General features: G+C 42.5%; 1 protein-coding gene across 1 annotated transcript in view; it reads right to left on the bottom strand.

Moving 5' to 3' along the window:
* Nucleotides 1-14686, bottom strand: part of LOC128701141 (uncharacterized) — a 52442-nt gene extending 37756 nt beyond the window's left edge. Inside the window, exon 1 of the mRNA XM_053794733.2 lies at nucleotides 14457-14686. The gene's annotated coding sequence lies outside the window, so the exon portion shown is untranslated. The remainder of the gene's footprint in view (nucleotides 1-14456) is intronic.
* Between the last annotated feature and the right edge of the window lie 1603 nt (nucleotides 14687-16289).

Consider the following 16289-nt stretch of genomic DNA (forward strand, 5'->3'; position numbering starts at 1 on the left):
AGCTTCCAGAAGCTTCAAGAAGCTCCCAGCAGCTTCAAGAAGCTCACAGCAGCTTCAAGAAGCTCACAGCAGCTTCAAGAAGCTCCCAGCAGCTTCAAGAAGCTCACAGCAGCTTCAAAAAGCTTCCAGAAGCTTCAAGAAGCTCCCAGCAGCTTCAAGAAGCTCGCAGCAGCTTCAAGAAGCTCCCAGCAGCTTCAAGAAGTTCACAGCAGCTTCAAGAAGCTCCCAGCAGCTTCAAGAAGTTCACAGCAGCTTCAAGAAGCTCCCAGCAGCTTGAAGAAGCTCACAGCAGATTGAAGAAGCTCACAGCAGATTGAAGAAGCTCACAGCAGCTTGAAGAAGCTCACAGCAGCTTCAAGAAGCTCACAGCAGCTTCAAGAAGCTCACAGCAGCTTCAAAAAGCTCAGAGCAGCTTAAGAAAGCTTCCAGCACCTTCAAGAAGCTCCCAGCAGCTTCAAGAAGCTCCCAGCAGCTTCAAGAAGCTCACAGCAGCTTGAAGCTCACAGCAGCTTGAAGAAGCTCCCAGCAGCTTCAAGAAACTCCCAGCAGCTTCAAGAAGCTCCCAGCAGCTTCAAGAAGCTCCCAGCAGCTTCAAGAAACTCCCAGCAGCTTCAAGAAGCTCCAAGCAGCTTCAAGAAGCTCAAAGCAGCTTGAAGAAGCTCACAGCAGCTTCAAGAAGCTCCCAGCAGCTTCAAGAAGCTCCCAGCAGCCTCAAGAAGCTCACAGCAGCTTCAAGAAGCTCACAGCAGCTTCAAGAAGCTCCCAGCAGCTTCAAGAAGCTCCCAGCAGCTTCAAGAAGCTCTCAGCAGCTTCAAGAAGCTCCCAGCAGCTTCAAGAAGCTCCCAGCAGCTTCAAGAAGCTCCCAACAGCTTCAAAAAGCTCACAGCAGCTTCAAGAAGTTCCCAGCAGCTTCAAGAAGCTCCCAGCAGCTTCAAGAAGCTCCCAGCAGCTTCAAGAAGCTCCCAGCAGCTTCAAGAAGCTCTCAACAGCTTCAAGAAGCTTACAGCAGCTTCAAGAAGCTCCCAGCAGCTTCAAGAAGCTCCCAGCAGCTTCAAGAAGCTCGCAGCAGCTTCAAGAAGCTCCCAGCAGCTTCAAGAAACTCCCAGCAGCTTCAAGAAGCTCCCAGCAGCTTCAAGAAGCTCCCAGCAGCTTCAAGAAGCTCACAGCAGCTTCAAGAAGCTCCAAGCAGCTTCAAGAAGCTCACAGCAGCTTGAAGAAGCTCACAGCAGCTTGAAGAAGCTCACAGCAGCTTGAAGAAGCTCACAGCAGCTCGAAGAAGCTCACAGCAGCTTGAAGAAGCTCACAGCAGCTTCAAGAAGCTCACAGCAGCTTAAGAAAGCTTCCAGCAGCTTCAAGAAGCTCCCAGCAGCTTCATGAAGCTCACAGCAGCTTCGAGAAGCTCCCAGCAGCTTCAAGAAGCTCCCAAGAGCTTCAAGAAGCTTATAGCAGCTTCAAGAAGCTCCCAGCAGCTTCAAGAAGCTCCCAGCAGCTTCAAGAAGCTCCCAGCAGCTTCAAGAAGCTCACAGCAGCTTCAAGAAGCTCACAGCAGCTTCAAGAAGCTCCCAGCAGCTTCAAGAAGCTCCCAGCAGCTTCAAGAAGCTCTCAGCAGCTTCAAGAAGCTCCCAGCAGCTTCAAGAAGCTCCCAGCAGCTTCAAGAAGCTCCCAGCAGCTTCAAGAAGCTCCCAACAGCTTCAAAAAGCTCCCAGCAGCTTCAAGAAGCTCCCAGCAGCTTCAAGAAGCTCCCAGCAGCTTCAAGAAGCTCTCAACAGCTTCAAGAAGCTTACAGCAGCTTCAAGAAGCTCCCAGCAGCTTCAAGAAGCTCCCAGCAGCTTCAAGAAGCTCCCAGCAGCTTCAAGAAGCTCCCAGCAGCTTCAAGAAGCTCCCAGCAGCTTCAAGAAGCTCCCAGCAGCTTCAAGAAACTCCCAGCAGCTTCAAGAAGCTCCCAGCAGCTTCAAGAAGCTCCCAGCAGCTTCAAGAAGCTCACAGCAGCTTCAAGAAGCTCCAAGCAGCTTGAAGAAGCTCACAGCAGCTTGAAGAAGCTCACAGCAGCTTGAAGAAGCTCACAGCAGCTTGAAGAAGCTCACAGCAGCTCGAAGAAGCTCCCAGCAGCTTCAAGAAGCTCCCAGCAGCTTCAAGAAGCTTACAGCAGCTTCAAGAAGCTCCCAGCAGCTTCAAGAAGCTTACAGCAGCTTCAAGAAGCTCCCAGCAGCTTCAAGAAGCTCCAAGCAGCTTCAAGAAGCTTACAGCAGCTTCAAGAAGCTCCCAGCAGCTTCAAGAAGCTCCCAGCAGCTTCAAGGTTCTTGAAGAATACTGTCACGTTGTTCCAGTCTAGATATTCAACACTATCTCCCACACGCATGTTACACGTGCATTTTTAAACGTTGCCTGGACTTACCTAGACACCGTGCTGCCAGACGTATTCCAGCCGTCTCCGTCTTTAATTTCTTACCTTTCTTAAAAACTCGTTTTCATGGGTGAATGCAGCCTGCCCTAAATTAAAGTATTTGTTTATATTTGCAATGGTTTGATCCGCGGGAGGGAAAGGAAGTTCCACCTCCTTGGATCATGAGCTCTTTTTCAATATCCAAAATTTACGCTAGGAACTGCGTAGGGAAAAGAACGATGTAAAAGGAGGTATTAGCATAGTCTTGTGGTCTACAAGTTAGCAAAGTTTTGCACCACAAAACTATGCTTGAGTTTTTCCGGTCTTAATAGCATTAGTTTTTTCGGTCCAGATTAACTAAAACGCCGAAGAAAACAGTGGTTAGGGATACAGAAAATAGTGAACTCAAAGTTGAATAAACTATAGGAAGTCAGGAGTGACAGAGGGAACTATAATAAAATTGAAAGAAATCGAAAATATTTCATCCCATATGGTAAATCCATGACGAAAAAAACACATCCACTTGCTCAAACAAGATGAAATTTACACTCTGGAGTTTACCTGGAGAGAGTTCCGGGGGTCAACGCCCCCGCGGCCCGGTCTGTGACCAGGCCTCTTAGGTCAGTGTCCCAGGATGCGACCCACACCAGTCGACTAACACCCAGGTACCCATTTTACTGATGGGGAACATAGACAACAGGTGGAAAGAAACACGTCCAATGTTTCTACTCTGGCTGGGAATCGAACCCAGGCCCTCGCCGTGTGAAGCGAGAGCGTTAACCACCAGGCCACCAGACAGCAAAGAAATTAGTGAAATAGCGAGGTCTCAATATGACTGTGTTCAGTAAGCCATTAATCAGTGACTGAAGGTCGACAAACTGAATGAATTCTTCATGAACTAGACCTAAAAATCCTGTCAATATCTCCAAAATTGGAAATATAAACACAAATGCAGTATAATGTGATCCTTTATTGACAACGTTTCACCCACACAGTGGGCTTTTTCAAGTCACACACGGATCTACCTGGGGTTGGAAGGTACGAGAGTATTTATAGTTCAGAATGTTGAGGTCAGGTGAAGAATGCTGCATCTGATGATCTACACGGATCTACCCCAGGTAGATCCGTGTGTGACTTGAAAAAGCCCACTGTGTGGGTGAAACGTTGTCAATAAAGGATCACATTATACTGCATTTGTGTTTATATTTCCATTGTGTCGGTATTTTATACCATTTATTTCCATCTCCAAAATTTCTGACATAACCTTAACACTAGTGAACTTCGAAAAGGCCACTGACAACATGGCCATGCATTCTGCCCCGGGCCCAGGCTCTTGGAGCTCTGTATTCACCAAGAACTGTAAGAAATCCCTATCACACTCCTAAAATATTCTATGGAGAGGGAACCTGGACACGGGTAACACCCCAGAGTCTGGTGGGATGCATTTCTCAATTTGCTACTCTGAGTGGTGACTCGTGACGTCTTCTCGCCGGATGCTGTGACAGATGCTCTGTGATGATGTTCTTCGTATGGTTTTCTGGAGTGCAATATTCTTTCATATCACTTATTCCGGGTGATAACGAACTAGAGACGAGACCTAAGCTAGAACTGATACAAGCTATCTAGACTTCACTCTGAACATGCTATTATGCCAGGACCACATCAGTCGAAGACTTTCTGCAAAATTCGTGTATACAGCCTCAGTTTTCTGTACTGGCTTGGTGTTCGTAGTGTTGTTCCTGGAGAGCACTGGCGTAGTGTTCGTAGCGCTGTTCCTGGGGAGTACTGGTGTGGTGTTCGTAGTGTTGTTCCTGGGGAGTACTGGTGTGGTGTTCGTAGTGTTGTTCCTGGGGAGTACTGGCGTGGTGTTCGTAGTGTTGTTCTTGGGGAGTACTGGTGTGGTGTTCGTAGTGTTGTTCCTGGGGAGTACTGGCGTGATGTTCGTAGTGTTGTTCTTGGGGAGTACTGGTGTGGTGTTCGTAGTGTTGTTCCTGGAGAGCACTGGCGTAGTGTTCGTAGCGCTGTTCCTGGGGAGTACTGGTGTGGTGTTCGTAGTGTTGTTCCTGGGGAGTACTGGTGTGGTGTTCGTAGTGTTGTTCCTGGGGAGTACTGGCGTGGTGTTCGTAGTGTTGTTCTTGGGGAGTACTGGTGTGGTGTTCGTAGTGTTGTTCCTGGGGAGTACTGGTGTAGTGTTCGTAGCGCTGTTCCTGGGGAGTACTGGCGTGGTGTTCGTAGTGCTGTTCCTGGGGAGTACTGGTGTGGTGTTCGTAGTGTTGTTCATGGGGAGTACTGGCGTGGTGCTCGTAGTGCTGTTCCTGGGGAGTACTGGTGTGGTGTTCGTAGTGTTGTTCCTGGGGAGTACTGGCGTGGTGTTCGTAGCGCTGTTCCTGGGGAGTACTGGTGTGGTGTTCGTAGCGCTGTTCCTGGGGAGTACTGGCGTGGTGCTCGTAGTGCTGTTCCTGGGGAGTACTGGCGTGGTGCTTGTAGTGCTGTTCCTGGGGAGAACTAGTGTGGTGCTTGTAGTGCTGTTCCTGGGTAGGGTATCTAACCTGCTGGCAGGCTGTGTAGGGTATGTAACCTGCTGGCAGGCTGTGTAGGGTATGTAGCCTGCTGGCAGGCTGAGAGGGTTGGCTGTGAAGTAGAGGTAAGGGAGAGGTTGTGAGGGGAAAGGCTATGATGGCTGTCTGGTGGGATAGGGTAGGAATTGATAGGGTAGACAGGGATAGTCTGAGAGGCGAGAAATAGGTACTCAGGGAAACAGCTGGAAATTAAAGAAACATGTGAGTCACAGAGATGTCAGGAAGTATTTCTTCAGTCTCAGAGTGGACCTCGAAACGATGGAGATATGTTCCATACATAGTTTTAGGAGCAGGTACGATAGAGCCCGGTTCTGACAAACTGCAGTCTGAAACGCCGGGCCAGGAACTAAGACTCATCCCCTGCAATGATATACAGATGAGTACATATAAACAGCAGACACACACACACACACACACACACACACACACACACACACACACACACACACACACACACACACACACACACACACACACAAAACACGTACCTAACTTAACCGAGCATTTAATTCTCGAAAACAAACGACCCCAAGTAACTGAAAATGAATCAGCGAGCCAGAATTACACCTGCTCTAGCCTCTAATTCACAAAGAAAAAAACATACGTATTTCAGAGCACTGGAGTCCCAAAGTCGTGATAATCCAGTGTATATTTCTTCAAGTAAAATACATTGTATATCTAAGTGAAAATATATTTACTCACAAGACTGAGCTTAAACTAACCTCTTGCTCAGTGGTTAATATTTTTAGCTCAGATGAAAAAACACGGGTCCAGTTTCCAAGGAAGTTGTAAGTAAATTTATTTAGGCATAAGTACACGTAAGTACAAATATCATGCGTAGTGTAAATTACCTAACATAACTTTTAAAAGTCAGACAAAGAGACGTATTTCCATTGGAATCCTTGTAATATCTTATTGACTAAAAAGAAAGCTACTTAATTCCATTGGAATCCTTGTAATATCTTATTGACTAAAGAGAAAGTGACTTATTTCCATTGGAATCCTTGTAATATCTTATTGACTAAAGAGAAAGTGACTTATTTCCATTGGAATCCTTGTAATATCTTATTGACTAAAGAGAAAGTGACTTATTTCCATTGGAATCCTTGTAATATCTTATTGACTAAAGAGAAAGTGACTTATTTCCATTGGAATCCTTATAATATCTTATTGACTAAAGAGAAAGTGACTTATTTCCATTGGAATCCTCGTAATATCTTATTATTTAAAGGTTAAAATAGCTAAGTAACTTAAATGTGTGAAAATAAGTTACAATAAAGGGAGATACAAAGCGAGAAGTAAGGATAAGTCTCCTCACGTAGTAGTACTAAATAGCCGGGAGATAATCGGCTATTGTGGGTGGCATCCTGGGGAGAGGGGCTGAAGGACCCAAGTGGAAACAAGCCACAGCCTGGCTTTGTGGGTTATCTTAAGTTATTAACCCTCCTGGGTTTAGTAACACAAAGAAAGTCAACCAATTTATTCTTTGTGCTTGCAGAGTTCTGCAGTAAATGCTCTGGAATGAGTTGAGAAAATAGAAAGTTTGTTGTGATGCAAGAAACTGCGCTTACAACTTATCCCAAATTGAAGATAATTATTTAACGATGTTTTAGGCCTTTCTGGACCATTATAAATTCACGAGAGAAAGAAAAAGAGGAGAATAAGGATAAGTTAGACTAAGTGCTCGTACGTTGGACTGCGTGCGGCCAGCAGTAACAGCCTAGTTGATCAGGCCCTGATCCATCGGGAGGCCTGGTCATGGACCGGGCCGCGGGGGCGTTGATCCCCGGAATAACCTCCAGGTAACCTCCAGGTAAGTGAAGAGGATAGAAGATAGTCGAAGAAAAGTGTGAAGACAGTCAAGATTAGTGTACAAGTGTAGTGTACAACAGTGTGGTGTACAATAGTGTAGTGTACAAGTGTAGTGTACAACAGTGTAGTGTACAACAGTGTAGTGTACAAGTGTAGTGTACAACAGTGTAGTGTACAACAGTGTAGTGTACAACAGTGTAGTGTACAACAGTGTGGTGTACAACAGTGTAGTGTACAAGTGTAGTGTACAACAGTGTAGTGTACAACAGTGTAGTGTACAAGTGTAGTGTACAACAGTGTGGTGTACAACAGTGTAGTGTACAAGTGTAGTGTACAACAGTGTAGTGTACAACAGTGTAGTGTACAACAGTGTAGTGTACAAGTGTAGTGTACAACAGTGTAGTGTACAATAGTGTAGTGTACAAGTGTAGTGTACAACAGTGTAGTGTACAACAGTGTAGTGTACAAGAGTGTAGTGTACAACAGTGTGGTGTACAACAGTGTAGTGTACAAGAGTGTAGTGTACAACAGTGTAGTGTACAACAGTGTAGTGTACAACAGTGTAGTGTACAAGTGTAGTGTACAACAGTGTGGTGTACAACAGTGTAGTGTACAAGAGTGTAGTGTACAACAGTGTAGTGTACAACAGTGTAGTGTACAATAGTGTAGTGCACAACAGTGTAGTGTACAACAGTGAAGTGTACAACAATGCAGTGTACAACAGTGTGGTGTACAACAGTGTAGTGTACAACAGTGTAGTGTACAACAGTGTGGTGTACAAGAGTGTAATGTACAACAGTGTAGTGTACAACAGTGTAGTGTACAACAGTGTGGTGTACAACAGTGTGGTGTACAACAGTGTAGTGTACAACAGTGTAGTGTACAACAGTGTAGTGTACAACAGTGTAGTGTACAACAGTGTGGTGTACAACAGTGTGGTGTACAACAGTGTAGTGTACAACAGTGTGGTGTACAACAGTGTAGTGTACAACAGTGTGGTGTACAACAGTGTGGTGTACAACAGTGTAGTGTACAACAGTGTAGTGTACAAGTGTAGTGTACAACAGTGTAGTGTACAACAGTGCAGTGTACAACAGTGTAGTGTACAACAGTGCAGTGTACAACAGTGCAGTGTACAACAGTGTAGTGTACAACAGTGCAGTGTACAACAGTGTAGTGCACAACAGTGCAGTGTACAACAGTGCAGTGTACAACAGTGTAGTGTACAACAGTGTAGTGTACAACAGTGTAGTGTACAACAGTGCAGTGTACAACAGTGTAGTGCACAACAGTGCAGTGTACAACAGTGTAGTGTACAACAGTGTAGTGTATAACAGTGCAGTGTACAACAGTGTAGTGCACAACAGTGCAGTGTACAACAGTGCAGTGTACAACAGTGTAGTGTACAACAGTGTAGTGTACAACAGTGCAGTGCACAACAGTGCAGTGTACAACAGTGCAGTGTACAACAGTGTAGTGCACAACAGTGCAGTGTACAACAGTGCAGTGTACAACAGTGCAGTGCACAACAGTGTAGTGCACAACAGTGTAGTGTACAACAGTGCAGTGTACAACAGTGTAGTGCACAACAGTGCAGTGTACAACAGTGCAGTGTACAACAGTGTAGTGTACAACAGTGTAGTGTACAACAGTGTAGTGTACAACAGTGCAGTGTACAACAGTGTAGTGCACAACAGTGCAGTGTACAACAGTGCAGTGTACAACAGTGTAGTGTACAACAGTGTAGTGTACAACAGTGTAGTGTACAACAGTGCAGTGTACAACAGTGTAGTGCACAACAGTGTAGTGTACAACAGTGCAGTGTACAACAGTGCAGTGTACAACAGTATAGTGTACAACAGTGTAGTGTACAACAGTATAGTGTACAACAGTATAGTGTACAACAGTATAGTGTACAACAGTATAGTGTACAACAGTATAGTGTACAACAGTATAGTGTACAACAGAATAGTGTACAACAGTGTAGTGTACAACAGTATAGTGTACAACAGTATAGTGTACAACAGTATAGTGTACAACAGTGTAGTGTACAACAGTATAGTGTACAACAGTATAGTGTACAACAGTATAGTGTACAACAGTATAGTGTACAACAGAATAGTGTACAACAGTGTAGTGTACAACAGTATAGTGTACAACAGTATAGTGTACAACAGTATAGTGTACAACAGTGTAGTGTACAACAGTATAGTGTACAACAGTATAGTGTCCTCATATACCAGACACGTAAATAAAAACCATTTTTCCCAGGATATGCTACAAAATAACCTTAGAAAGATTAATTAAGAAACCTAAAAGAAAAAGACACAATACCATGGTTCGAACAATTCACCAAAAAATCTGCGCTTAGGAGAGGAACCTTATGTCGACGTTTCGGTCCATTCAGGACCATTATCAAGTCACGCTGGTCCAGGACCGACCAAACATTCCAAACATTAGAAACACCACATTTGTTAAGATAAACTCAAAATGTATTTAGGACGTCCGCAATTAATTTTACGGACATTATATATTTTCGCCATGGCTATGAGACCACATGTATAAATAAAAAAAAAAAAGCACAATACCGTGACTGGAACGATACACAAATAACCCGCACATAAAAGAGAGAAGCTTACGACGACGTTTCGGTCCGGTGTGACTTTGTAAATGGTCCAGGTCGGACCGAAACGTCGTCGTAAGCTTCTCTCTTTTATGTGCGGGTTATTTGTGTACCACATGTATGTTGGATGTTGTAGACATATATTAAAGCACATAACTGATGGTACACTGTGGTACTGGTATATTATACTGAGAGAACACTGGTGTTGGGGACATTGTCAACAGGCTGGATAATATCATGTCAGGTAATGGGAACAAGCCCATTATCTGTCTCAGTGCTGGTGGAAATGATATTGGGAAGGGTAGGAGAGAAGAGCTGCTAGATAAGTACAGGTCAGCTATAGATTTCATTAAGTCTAAGGGAGGGATCCCAATCATATGTAGCATCTTGCCTAGAAGGGGAGTAGGAAATGAATGGTTGTCTAGGGCAATTGGTGTAAATTGCTGGCTAGACAGATACTGCAAGGAACTTGCAATCCCATTCATTGACAACTGGAACAACTTTTATGGCAAACATGATATGTATGCAAGGGATGGGGTACATCTCTCTGGGGCAGGGGTGGTAGCACTTGCAGACTCGATTGAGAAGGCCATTGGTGAAATGCCTATGATTTTAAACTGATGGAAGATAGAGGTATGGGTGTGTGTGGGAAACAAGCAGGTTGCAACACTAGGGTTGGAAACAGTAAATGTATAAAAGGCATTCAGCATGAAGTTATAAATAAAGACAATAGAACAGGTCAGCTAACAAAGGGGGGCAGCAGAGGGCAGCAAGGGACTAGCTCCCTTAAGGTTTACTATACTAATAGCAGGAGTGTTAGAAATAAGATAGATGAGCTAAGATTAATTGCAAGTGCAGGAAACATAGATATTATTGCTATAACAGAGACCTGGCTCAATCTGAAAGATAGAGAGATGCCCTCTGAATGTCACATACAAGGCTATAAATTATTCCACACTGACAGGGTCAACAGGAAAGGTGGTGGAGTAGCGATGTATGTCAGAGACAATTTAAATTGTTGTGTAAGACAAGATATTAAATTAGAAGCGTCAGCCACTGAATCTGTTTGGTTACAGCTTCTCGAGGGCCGAGAAAAACTAATTTTGGGTGTGATTTACAGGGCCCCAAATCTTGATAGGGAGTGCAGTAAACTTCTATGGGACGAAATTCGTAAGGCATCTACATACGAAAATGTTGTGCTAATGGGAGATTTCAACTATATACAGATTGACTGGAGCAATTTGACAGGAAATTTAGAGTCGGGTGACTTTCTTGATACGATCCAGGATTGTTTTTTAAAACAGTTTGTGACAGAGCCAACTAGGGGAAATAACCTCCTTGACTTGGTTCTTGCCAGTAGGGAAACACTAATTAATAATCTTGAGGTTAATGATGAGCTTGGGGAGAGTGATCACAAATCACTCAGTTTTAATATATCATGGAATTCCCCTAATAATGGCAATCAAGTCTCCGTCCCTGACTTTCGCTTGGCTGATTTCATAGGACTGAAAAATTACTTAGGTGGGCTGAACTGGAATGACCTGACTAAGGGTCAGGTAGGTGGTGATGGTTGCCGATATGATGCTTTCCAGGGCATAGTTCTAGCTGCTCAGTCAAATTATGTTCCAAATAGGGAAATCAGATCAAACAAAAATGATCCTAAATGGATGAACAATAGATTAAAATATCTGATTGGTCAAAAGAGAGGCATATATAGGCAAATCAAAAGAGGAGAGGGCCAATTAAGAAATCGATATATTCAGTTAAAGAGAGAAATAAAAAAGGGAATTAGAAAAGCGAAAAGAGATTATGAGGTTAAAGTTGCAAGAGAATCGAAGACTAACCCAAAAGGATTCTTTCAGGTATACAGAAGTAAGATCAGGGACAAGATAGGCCCACTCAAAAGTTCCTCGGGTCAGCTCACTGACAGTGATAAGGAAATGTGTAGAATTTTTAACACATACTTCCTCTCAGTTTTTACACAGGAGGATACCAGCGATATACCAGTAATGATAAATTATGTAGAACAGGACGATAATAAACTGTGCACTATTAGGGTCACAAGTGACATGGTCCTTAGGCAAATAGATAAATTAAAACCTAACAAATCCCCAGGCCCTGATGAACTGTATGCAAGGGTTCTAAAGGAATGTAAAGAGGAGCTTAGCACACCTTTGGCTAATCTTTTCAACATATCACTACAAACTGGCATGGTGCCAGATAAGTGGAAAATGGCAAATGTGATACCTATTTTCAAAACAGGTGACAGGTCCTTAGCTTCGAACTATAGACCAATAAGCCTAACCTCCATAGTGGGAAAATTTATGGAATCAATAATTGCCGAGGCAGTTCGTAGCCACCTTGAAAAGCATAAATTAATCAACGAATCTCAGCATGGTTTTACAAAGGGGCGTTCCTGCCTTACGAATTTATTAACTTTTTTCACTAAGGTATTTGAGGAGGTAGATCATGGTAATGAATATGATATTGTGTATATGGACTTCAGTAAGGCTTTTGACAGGGTCCCACATCAGAGACTATTGAGGAAAATTAAAGCACATGGAATAGGAGGAGAAATTTTTTCCTGGATAGAGGCATGGTTGACAAATAGGCAGCAGAGAGTTTGCATAAATGGGGAGAAATCAGAGTGGGGAAGCGTCACGAGCGGTGTTCCACAGGGGTCAGTGTTGGGCCCCCTGCTGTTCACAATCTACATAAACGACATAGATGAGGGCATAAAGAGCGACATCGGCAAGTTTGCCGATGACACCAAAATAGGCCGTCGAATTCATTCTGACGAGGACATTAGAGCACTCCAGGAAGATTTGAATAGACTGATGCAGTGGTCGGAGAAGTGGCAGATGCAGTTTAATATAGACAAATGCAAAGTTCTAAATGTTGGACAGGACAATAACCATGCCACATATAAACTAAATAATGTAGATCTTAATATTACGGATTGCGAAAAAGATTTAGGAGTTCTGGTTAGCAGTAATCTGAAACCAAGACAACAGTGCATAAGTGTTCGCAATAAAGCTAATAGAATCCTTGGCTTCATATCAAGAAGCATAAATAATAGGAGTCCTCAGGTTGTTCTTCAACTCTATACATCCTTGGTTAGGCCTCATTTAGATTATGCTGCACAGTTTTGGTCACCGTATTACAGAATGGATATAAATTCTCTGGAAAATGTACAAAGGAGGATGACAAAGATGATCCCATGTATCAGAAACCTTCCCTATGAGGATAGACTAAGGGCCCTGAAACTGCACTCTCTAGAAAGACGTAGAATTAGGGGGGATATGATTGAGGTGTATAAATGGAAGACAGGAATAAATAAAGGGGATGTAAATAGTGTGCTGAAAATATCTAGCCTAGACAGGACTCGCAGCAATGGTTTTAAGTTGGAAAAATTCAGATTCAGGAAGGATATAGGAAAGTACTGGTTTGGTAATAGAGTTGTGGATGAGTGGAACAAACTCCCAAGTACCGTTATAGAGGCCAGAACGTTGTGTAGCTTTAAAAATAGGTTGGATAAATTCATGAGTAGATGTGGGTGGGTGTGAGTTAGACCTGATAGCTTGTGCTAACAGGTCGGTTGCCGTGTTCCTCCCTTAAGTCAATGTGACCTGACCTGACTAGGTTGGGTGCATTGGCTTAAGCCGGTAGGAGACTTGGACCTGCCTCGCGTGGGCCAGTAGGCCTTCTGCAGTGTTCCTTCGTTCTTATGTTCTTATGTTCTTATGTACACTGTGCTGCTGACACGTTAGCTTGCTGGAACATTATGGTCATTCTACTGACTGTAGACAGGACACCACTAACATAACTCAGCTGGTGTAACTACAAATACTGTAGACAGGACACCACTAATATAACTCAGCTGGTGTAACTACAAATACTGTAGACAGGACACCACTAATATAACTCAGCTGGTGTAACTACAAATACTGTAGACAGGACACCACTAACATAACTCATCTGGTGTAACTACAAATACTGTAGACAGGACACCATTAATATAACTCAGCTGGTGTAACTACAACTACTGTAGACACGACACCACTAACATAACTCATCTGGTGTAACTACAAATACTGTAGACAGGACACCATTAATATAACTCAGCTGGTGTAACTACAACTACTGTAGACAGGACACCACTAACATAACTCATCTGGTGTAACTACAAATACTGTAGACAGGACACCACTAACATAACTTTTCTTCATACATATACTCATATACACCTTTTCGGTGTATATACACAGTGATACACATCTAACGGTGTACACAGATATACGCCTCTCAGTGTATTTACACTGAGAGATATACACACCTCAGTAAATACATTCTGGGAGAGATCCACCTCACGGTATATAAACAAAGACATATACACCTTTTGATGTATATACATTAATATACTCCCCTCAGTGTATTACACAAGTATACACCTATCAGTACATACACAATGAGAGAGAACATCTCTCAGCCAACATACACTGAGAAACAGACACAGGCAGTCCATATACAAACACATACATACATTTCACTGCATATATACACTGCTATACACATTTCGCCGTACATATACATAGAGAGATAATTCACAACGTATATACGCCGACATACACATACATACACAACCAAAATTTTTTTTTTTAAATTATATATTATAAAATTAAAGATGGGACTATAAATAGGTAATTACAAATAGGTAATTGGTGCATAATTATCTTTGTTTAATATAAACAGGCAATTAATCGCTGTCTTACGAAAAAACATAGGGATAGAAATTTATATATTTGTAATGTTTATGTTACTTTAACACACACACACACACACACACACACACACACACACACACACACACACACACACACACACACACACACACACACACACACACACACGTCCTGTTTTACACAAAGGTTACAAATATTTTGAGTCCAGCTGTACACAAAATCACTGAAGCAAACCTGGCCCAGGAGCTAGCTGCGGGAACAGGACAAAAACTCTCGAAACTCATAAGATATAAAGGCATGTCACAGGTAAAACTGACCTGCTAAAATCGTTGATATATGTAAAAAAAACAGCGTTGCTCCTTTTTTTCACTAATCAAACACGAATCTGTTTTAATAGAAGTCAAACACGCATCTGTGTTTTAGTTCTCATTGCCTTTTTAATTAGAAAAAGGCCTAGCCCCTCCACCCCAAAAAAATTACTGGCCTTTTTATACGGGGCCTCACCAAACTGACGGCATAAACTTCCACAACGACTCACGAGAGCGACACCCTCACTAGTCAACACACAGATGCGAACTGGTAGGAGACATGTGTACCGTGTGAGCAAACACCTCATTCTGCCACACATGTGCTGCCAGCGCAGCCGGGAAAGCTTCTCGCACCGCCTTCCTACCTAAGGATTCGCGTTCATTCATAAACTAAATTATAATAATAATAATAATAATAATAATAATAATAATAATAATAATAATAATAATAATAATAATAATAATAATAATAATAATAATAATAATAATAATAATAATTAAAATAATTATAATAATAATAATAATAATAATTATTATTATTATTATTATTATTATTATTATTATTATTATTATTATTATTATTATGAACGTCGCATATACAGAATAACGGAGAGAAATACGACGTATAACAAATTCGCATATAGCGATGGTGGTTGAGCATTAATCAGATCATAGATTAACACGTTACATAGAATAGGCACTATGAGCACCTCCCTATGGCACAGCAAGGGCCACTTTCCTTACCATCATTCCAAAAATATTGGTAGAGGAAATGGGGGTACTCAATCCAGTACCTGTTACTGTATTGAGATGGCCACCAGCAGAATATATATTTCTTGGCTGCCTCACCTAGTATATATCCACCAATAGAACATAAGATCATAATAAAGAAGGAACACCGCAACAGGCCCATGCGAGGCAGGTCCAAGTCTCCTACCGGCTTAAGCCAATGCCTTAACCTAGTTAGGTCAGGTCACATTCACTTAAAGAAGGAGCATGGCATCTCACCTAGTAGGACAAGCTAGTCAGGTCCAACTCACACCCACCCACACCCACTCATGTAATTATCTAACCTATTTTTAAAACTATACAACGTTTTAGCCTCTATAACTGCACTGGGGAGTTTGTTCCACTCATCCACAACTCTATTGCCAAATCAGTGCTTTCGTATATCCTTCCTGAATCTGAATTTTTCCAACTTGAAACCAATGCTGCGAGTCCTGTCTTGGCTAAATATTTTTAGTAAGCTATTTACATCCCCTTTATTTATTCCTGTTTTCCATTTATACACCTCAATGATATCCCCCATAATTCTAAGCCTTTGTAGAGAGTGCAGATTCAGGGCCCTCAGTCTAACCTCATAGGGAAGATTCCTGATACATGGGATCAACTTTGTCATCGTCCTTTCTATCCTATCAGATCTATTGCCGGAAATAATGGAAAAGTATGCAGCAATGTGAACACCTGATTAATCAAATTCCTGGAACATGGTCAAATTACTTACACCCGGAAGGGACCGGGATTAACTACCGGGTGGGAGAGACGTTTATAGGCAAGTCACCTCACACCTGCTGCCCCAGTTTAGCTAGCAGTAAGTAGGTACCAGGGTCTTAGTCGACTTGCTTTTGTGGTTCGCTTCCTGAGCTGGGCAAGACATGAGGGTTAAACTCAGGGAACCTGAGGACATTGTTTAATTAGTAATAAATATATAACGTGAAGATAGTCGACAATAGTAAGCAAATAAGCAAGCTTACTTAGATACATACACGTAGTGACCAATAGAGTGAAGATAGTCGAAAATAGTAAGCAAATAAGTATGCTTACTTAGGTACATTATACACG

The sequence above is a fragment of the Cherax quadricarinatus genome, chromosome 73 (assembly GCF_038502225.1).
Source record: "Cherax quadricarinatus isolate ZL_2023a chromosome 73, ASM3850222v1, whole genome shotgun sequence".
Lineage (NCBI taxonomy): Eukaryota > Metazoa > Arthropoda > Malacostraca > Decapoda > Parastacidae > Cherax > Cherax quadricarinatus.